We start from the raw sequence: 9136 nt of genomic DNA on the forward strand, positions 1-9136 counted from the left end.
GTCAAGAGGCATGCAAAGGGAAGGAGGGTGGGAAGAGATAATAGGTCAGAGAGAAAGGCTTAAGTCGGGAAAAATAAAGTTTAAAATGTGTCTGGAAAAGTACAAGACTTGGGGGAAGGTCCAGAGAAAAGAAAGAAGTCATAAGATATGACAGGTGAGACCAGGAAATAGACTACGTAAACGGATGAGACAGAATTAGAAATCAAGGGGGCTACGAAAAGAGATGCGGTAAGTCGAATCAAAAGGACAGGACGCTAGAGGAAGTGATAATGATGAGGGCAGGTGAAGAGACGCAGTGGATCGTATGCCAAGACAAGTAAAGGCCAGACTCGAGAAAAGAATCCGAGAGAAACTTAAAAAAAGAAGCATTGGCGCCGCGCGGCAATAAAAAAAGTAACTTTAGACCCAATATTAACCAAAATCACCAAAACTAAGCTAATGTAATTAAAGCAGGCGGCGGATCCCTTTGAAGCACGGCCTCGCGGCTGTGAAAGAAGTAAACAGCAGCAATGTAATTAGGGGGGAGGAGAAGTCGCGCTGGGGTGAATGCCTGAGGCCAAGCTGCCTGTGGGAGAGCGCACGCACTAAGGCTGGTCTGTCTGTGAGAGAAAGGCAGGAAGCAGTATTAAGTTATATCAAGAGAGGAGCTGGGAAAGAAACTGCAGTCAGAAGGTTTAACACAGAAGTGCACAGAGCCACTTCACAGAGAAGGAATAGCAGAGGAGGTATTGGTAGCAGAAATGAATACCAACGGGTGATACTAAGAGGCAGATAGCAAAGAGTAAAGCTAGGAGAGAAAGAGAGTCCTGAAACAAGGAAAATGAAAGTAAATGGGAAATCTAAAGCGGAGCTGGAGAGTTAGAGTGCACGCACTAAGGCTGGTCTGTCTGTGAGAGAAAGGCAGGCTGCAGTATTAAGTTATATCAAGAGAGGAAAACTGAAAGTAAACTGAAAGCAGAGCGCAAAGCAGAGCGCGGCCGTGAAAGAAGTGAAAACAAGTTAAAAGAAATTAGGGAAGGAGAATGGCTGGGCTGAGGCAGAGCGCAAAGCCTTTGATGCAGCAGGGGGCGGAGCGGGAAGAGCTGCTGGCGGCACCAAGCTGACGATTTGATGCTGTGCACGCGCATTTTAACTCATTGCGCTTGCGCATTGAGCTAAAAGCGCACATGCACTTCATCAAATCGCCAGTCTGGTTAAACTCTGTTTAAGCCCCTATAGTCTCGCTCCGCTTAATGCTCATGCGCATTGACAGGCGAGACCTAAAAAACTATAGGTGGTTCAATCAGCCAAACTATGGAATTCATTACCATAAACATAACTATCTAACCTTCAGAAGACTACTCAAGAGTTGCCTCTTTTCTATACAACAACCATACTCAAATCTAATGTACAGCATACCCCTGTGTTTGTATACGTTTATAATTTGATTATATTTATGTATCTAGATATATGTATTTCTTTGTACAAATATGTATCGTAACTATGGTTTTAAATTATATCTTTGGGTCTGCTTAATAAATATATATATTTTACTTATAGCTAAATATATATATATATAAATATTATTTTTTGCTTTACATTTTCATAGAACACTGCATAGTTTTCAAATCATTTATTGATTACATGCTTACGGGTCCCTGTTTTATTCACCTATCAAAATATGTAAATATTATCATAACTATTTTAGCTACAAGTGCTTCACTATTGAAATTTTGAGGAAACGATAAAATTAAAAAAAGTTATTAAACATAATTCATTAGATTCAAGTACTGCAAGACTTAAACGTCTGAGTGTGTACAGTACAGCTTAAAATCTCATATATCATCTTCCTTATACATGTATTCCCTTTCTGTGTAGGTATGTATCAATACATCTATTACTTTACTACTACTGTAATTCCTGCTCCGAAAGTTGAAGAACAGGACCGACACAGCACGAGATTCCATGGCACTTTTTTATTAAAACCAACTGTTTGTCAAGTTACGCATTTCGGCCGTAAGACTGGTTTTTTTCAAACTTGTCAGATGCCATTAAAAGACCTTTTATACACTGTAGTACACATGATACAAAGGTATAAATACTTTCTCTTTATCTTGTTCTCCACACAAACTATAAAAATGGCTTTAAAATGTAGCTTTCAAACTGCATTACTCGTACGTTTCAAGCACAACACCCTGCAAGTAAAATGGTAAACCTTGCTCTCATGTTGACATTTTGTGCCAGTGAGGACCTCCGGTAAAATACCCAAGACAAGTGTCGGATCCTCGTTGATAAATCCCAACTATTACAGCAACTGGATGCCACCCTTGCATGATGGTAAGTGGATAATCACCATGACAAAAATGCACCCTAATTGAAAACATTTGTGTGACTGAGAGAGGCAACATGTTCAATTACAATGCTAAAAGATACATTTACCCAGTTCTGAACCAGTGATCTTTAGAGTTCCGGTCTCCACATGAACAGTCTGAGCAATGTTCAGATAATTAATTGTATGTATGTATACCCTTTCTATCTAGTTATGTATCTATATATTTATTACTTTACTCCTACAGTAAAAAAAACAACCACCTTTGACTCTCTCCAATGCACGACTCTGTCTCACCTTATACCTCTGCCAATATACCCTCTACCTCCACTCTCTGACTCATCCCAAACCTCATTCTGCTACTACTCCTTTCTGGACTCTCCCCTCTATCTCTCCTTGGCTCACCTAAAACCTAATTTTACTACCATGATCTCCCAAGCAGCCATTTCCAAATTCTTCTCTCAGGTAGCCCTCCTTTGACTCACCCCAAACATAATTTACTACTATTATTTCCCAAATCCCTTTCTAGAGACTCTTCCCTCCCCATCTCTCCTTTTACTCATCCCAAGCATTCTCTTACTACTATGATCTCACAAATAATACTGTTTTGAGTCTTCCCTCTTCTATCCCTCCATTATCCTATTCAATCCAGCTAACAGGCTAGCATTTCCACCACATAAATTAAGACACATTTCCCTATACTAATCCACCACAAATCCTTTCTGGGTTCCGGAGTAACATGCTCCTCACCAAAAAGCACTTTGACACCTCGTCTGGGGTAGTAAGCGCTATACAATTGCAATTACAATTAGTGTCCCTTCTGACATTAGTACTTCTGGCACACCTGTCCCTATTCTTCCTTCTGCTCTCATTCAAACCACTGACCCCATTCCACCACCTGCTCCAATTCGAAGTCCTAAACCCCATTCCAATGCTCATCCTAATTTCTCCTGCAGACCCTATCCCTCCATTATTCTACCTGTCCTGAAAACACCACATGCCCCTAAAAATTTCATACCCCAAAACATTCCCATTCGTTGAAACCTCATCATTCCTCCCCAGAAACCCATGGCCCTGAAACCCCCTAAACAAAGTCCTAAAAACCTTATACTGTCCCAAAATGTAGGAACCTTAACATGCATTTTCTCTTCGAGAACGGAGAGCGTCATGAGGCCACTACTACAAAGGTGCAAAGGCAAGATGACGACCTGGGGCATAAAACTCAGACTTACAGCCCACAATTTTTTCTTACCCATCCCGGGACTTTAATTTGAGTGCTTTTTTTAAAGACTTTATTCAACCTGAAGTAAGATGATTTTGCTGTCCCTTTTAATTTGTATTAAACGGTCTACTTGAACATTGTGTGTCTCTCATTTACTTGTAGATATATTTAGTTTTGTTAAATGCTGTTTGCCATACGTGATTGCATATTTCAATATGTTGCTTAAGTTAACTTCAGGTTACAAGTCTTGTGATTTCCTGTATTGTGCACTGGGGAGGATGTAGTTTATTCAGTTTCACATGCATGTTAAAGGAAGTTGGGTGTTGTTGTGAAGGCTTTTTGTATGTGGCATTCACATTGGCAGTGAGGATGTCATACGGTTTCTACAAATTAAGTAGGACTGTATATCCGGACAACAGAACCGTCAGAATATGGGGACTGAGTCCACACATATTATCAGAGTATGTTAGCTCATAGTCCCTCATCTGGACCCCTAACCTTATCAGTGTACCAGATAGTATCTGCAACCTCAGAACTTGACCACTCTAATTCCCCAAGAAAATCGTGGAAATAGATCTATCCTTTCATTATTTCCTTTCACAGTACCAGGGTAAACGCAAGAAAGATACACATTGTTTGTTAAAATACTTATTGAAACAATCAAATTCTTGTATAGACGAATGAGCTGCAATTATTAGGAGAATGAACAAAGCATTATAACCAGCATTACAAGAATGGTGAAAAAGATAAATGATTCAACCATTATAACATCACTGTGTGATTATGATTATATTTATACTCCTATCCAATACTACATACACTATTGAGAGCATATAATGAGTCCCCTCTGCAAGATCTCTTTGGACAGCAAAACCACCATGAATGTGCATGATATAGCAGGCTCTCGTATTTTGCAGGATGGTGGTTGGCGTCAGCAGGATTGCATCTCCATCACAGTGCACAACGTTCCAGATTAATCCCAGCGGAAGTGCTCCTCTGCCAAATTTGGCTCGAAGGCAGTTTATATAGTAAAAGCATTGTTCTAATTGCACTATATCAAAGGTACAGAGCTGGTACGATGGTTAGTCTGAAGTCTTAGAGCTGTCTCAAACTAGACAACCAAATGCAAGGGACTGGGGTCAATATTCCTAGCCTTGGACAGACTGTACCAGCAATATGAAATATGCTTGCTAAGTAACCTGCTGCATGCAGAATCATTTCTAAGTACAATGGAGTTTAAGTGGAAAGCATGTGAAAAGTCACCATCAGAGATGTCAAGTTAAAACGTGTAGCTAAAAATGGAGACTGCTCTGGCCCTGTTGAACCTTACAATACCCTCCCTTTGACCGGGGGGAAGACTTCCCTCAAACTAAAAGCATAAAAACTGCCTAAAATTGTCTATTAAATTAGTATAAAATGTACTTTAATAACAAAAGCAAATGAAAGCCATATGGCCGTTAACATTAATTACAAGTTTGCCATTAATAAAAATGAAATAAGAAATGTCAATTTGATGTAAAAATAGGGGCTGAATTAAAAACTAGGGGGCTCCCACATGTTTCCTATGCTCAGAGAGTCCATGAGATCCTGGAAGGAGCCCACATCCACATGTGACATTTCCACAGTGGTCTGAACAGCAATTTCCTAAGAACAAACATGGTAAAATCCAGCCCAATGAGCAGATGGTGATATTGTGTCAGCCGGCAGGGTAACCATAGTGGAGGAGCCAGATTTCAGGAATCCAGGAGCCAGAGCATCCAGGAATGGCTGAAAGTAAGCATCCTGTAGCAATGGTAGTTTCATAGGGCAGCACTGAAAATGAATCCTCAACGAACGCACCAGCAGATTCATATCTGTATATTGAACCAGTTGCATCGCAAGACATATATTAAGGGCAAATTTGAAAGGGCACAGCAGATAGTGTAACAAGTGCTGCACTCATTGCAACCATATCAGTCTAAAGGACAAAGAATAGTTATCATTCAGTTACTGCAGTAAAGATACTCCAAAGTACTGTATCATGCATAACAGGACACAGCAGGGCGTGTTGTAATTCCATCACCATTTGGCCTCGAAGTGGTACATCTCCTGTGGAGCAGCAAAAATAGAAACAAAATTCCAACAGTCTGAAAAAACACAAGTGGTATGCCTCCAAATATACTGGAAACCAAAGAGTGTAAAAAGGACAGAATCACTCTGAATACAGGAACGTGCTACCAAAGCCAGTCCCAATCATCGTAAAAAAGTGTACCACTCCTGTGGTAATTGAAGCATAACATATGCGGCACACAAGTTTACCAAAATGTTGTTGCAGATTTGTGCGCTGTAACAATTGTATTTCAGAGAAAGAACTTGCAACTTGGAGATCTAAATATCCCTCTAGCAGACTTGAGAGCAACGTCCTTTTGAAACAATAAGGCTTTCAGTCGGCTTACCTAATCAAAGTTAATGTCAAAAATAGGAATTGAAAGCCACAAGGGAATGTCATTGGTTTTGTGTGTGGGCAGAAATAACACATTATTATAACGGTTCACAACCCTGAATACCATCACCACATATGACACTCTCGGCTTCATCTTACAACAACCGTGGTCATTCAGGATCAAACAACTTCCATTTGAAAGCAACCAGACCACTAGCCGAATCAAGACAGCTGGGACACCTTCCAGATAACAAGCCAAATTGGCCATGGATGCATTACACCCCACATAGAGTATCACCTATTTACAAATTAATTAATGGTCGAACGAAGTTTCACATTAATTTCTGCTTAGAAATACTTCTGTTTTTCCACTCATACCAGTTCTTATGGAATAAATTCTTCCCTAACGCTTCATATCTGCCTACTTGAAAGTGTTTCAAACAAGATGTAAAATTAAACATTGATATGGAAAATGAGATACACCCATGGATCAACTATACAGCTGATAGTGTTTGTGCTACTGTTAAGGGCAATTTTTCTAAATGTTCTGTGTTTAACATTGTGTAAGTTGCATCTTTATTTTGCCATTAGTCTTTGTGTGTGCGTGTGTGTGAAATTATAGGACAAAAACTACTCTGGTGCATTCAGATATCTCCAGGACACACTATTTGATTTTAAAACATGCAATGTCCAACTGAATTTCATAATCGATCTCAGTGGACTTTGCCCATGCTAGAGGAGAGGAATGTCATTCTGTAATATTTCAAATGCACACAATACAATATTGTTCAAAGAATATATGTGAGTTGATAATGTATTCATGCCATTGTCCAAAACAGACAATGCTTTTTCCAAATTTGTCTTGTCACGTTCTCTCATAAGTTCAGCAGCTTCCTACTGAGAAACTTTACAAAGTTCATAATATATTGCGTTTATGAAGTGTTTAGAACGTAGTGACCCAGGACCCAGCAAGACATCTTGTAAATCCATGACATCAGAAAGGAGAGACAGATATTTAACTGTATATACAGTTGAATGATGTAACCATTGCTGGCATAACTTTCATACATTATAGGTCATGACCACTCCTGAATGTTGCGTCTACACATAATGGGGGTCTGGTGTGCTAACTTTAAACCTATTCTTGGTCTTTCAAAAAACATGCATGACAACCATTAGGGCCAACTGGCCTCACTAACCACCCATCTGAACCTGAAATTAAAGAGTTATATGTACCATTCTGTATCACGTAACTGAGTGGTTCTTCTGTAAAATTTGCAAAGTGTTGTCAATTGTCAAAACGTGCACAAGAAGGAATATGAGGGGTGTCCATGTCCTTAATTTTAGCCAAACCCAGGTAGGTAGTTTGCTGCACTGTCTTGTTAAGAAACATAATTTGTATAGGAATTAGACAAGCTCTAAACAAAGCATCATTGCCTTGTACTTGCCATTTATTTATTTATTTATTAAATTTATATTGCGCACAGCTACCCGTAAAGGGTTTCCCGGCGCCAGGGACAGACAAGAGAAGAAAGACAGGCAATTGCTGAGAAGGAAAAGAACAAGAGCAGTGACCAGACTAAAACAGAAAAGTTTTCAATTTCTTACGAAAAGCAAAAAGGTTGGTCTCTGTTTTTAGCGCCAACGGAAGAGCATTCCACATCTTCGGCCCCAAGTGAGCGAATGAGCGACCTCCCATTTTTGCCAATCGGATTCTTGGAATTACAAAATTGGCTTTATTTGATGACCTGAGAGGGCGACTGGGCTGATATGGCTGAACGAGATTGTGCAGGTAATTGGGGGCAGAACCCTGACGAATCTTAAACAGGAGACACAAGGTTTTGAAAGCCACACGATCAGGGATTTTTAACCAATGAAGGTCACACAGGGCTTGCGTTGCAGACATTCTCCGTGGAATATTGCACAAAAGACGGGCAGCCGAGTTCTGTACAACCTGGAGTATATTCATGTGGCTTTATCGGCTCCTAGATAAAGCACGTTGCCGTAGTCGATACGGGACATTACAAGGGCCTGAACAACAGTTCTTCGGGTAGACTCAGGCAACATCCATAGGATCTTCTGCAACCAGCGTAAGGTATTAAAGCAGATTGCAGCGACCTTGGTTGCCTGTTGTCGCATCGAAAGTTTCTCGTCGATTAAAAAACCGAGGTTACGAACAACTGGCACGGGGGTAGGCAGTGGACCCATATCACTGGCACGGGGGTAGGCAGTGGACCATTGTCATGTTCCCCAAATTTAGTTTAACTCAATGTTTTCCTTCCAATATTCATAGCCTTGCACGGCTAGCTGGAAAATAAATGAATGCAAATAAATGTATTTTGTTTGGGTCAGTATACTTTTCTTTACTGGGAAAGGAGTAAGCCAATAATAATAAGAAACTGGATCTAAAATACCGTTACCAGAAAAATATGCAAACTACCTACTTTTGGTGTTGGGCAATGTTCCCATTGTGTATAATTGAAAACTGCACCAGGAGTACTATCCCTGTGTAAATAATGGTGTGCATAGTGATGATAACAAAATATTTCACCATAATTGGCAACATTTAAGTACAAATCTTCAGTTTCAAATACTGTATAAGATTCTAGTTCAGAAAGCATGCTTTTGACAATGTTCACATCCCAGTCATCAGAAATACTACCAAGAGTGATGATGTCATCCATAGAGACTTTACATATATAAGGAATCTGTAATGTTTCTGTAGGGCCAAAGGTATCAAATGGGACCTTATCCCAAACAATTCCATCAGGTACAGGAACTGCAGAAATGTTCACAAGTAACAGATGTCTTTGCACTTTATGTATGTAAAAAAGAATGAGGCTTCAGTACCTCAGCCAACAGTTCGACAGCAGAGGATCTAGGGAGATTCTGTCCATTTAGAAGCAAAATCAAAAGTTTAACTAATCCAATCCAAATAAATAGGAAAATCTGAGAAATGTAAATCCAAGTATATGACTATGGTGGCATCAGATAAGTCTGTTCAGCCAGAAGAGAAATGCACATATGCCATGCAATGAAGTATATGATGAATCTGCAGAAAAATCACCAATGTCGGCTAAGTAGCCAGGGGCAGGCTGTGCAAAAACAGGGACCTTACTTGGTACATGAGAACTGGTAAACAGTACCAAACGTGGTTTATCATAAACAACTTTGTTGTAAGGAA

This window comes from Lissotriton helveticus, chromosome 3_2, assembly GCF_964261635.1.
Source record: "Lissotriton helveticus chromosome 3_2, aLisHel1.1, whole genome shotgun sequence".
Classification (NCBI taxonomy): Eukaryota; Metazoa; Chordata; class Amphibia; order Caudata; family Salamandridae; genus Lissotriton; species Lissotriton helveticus.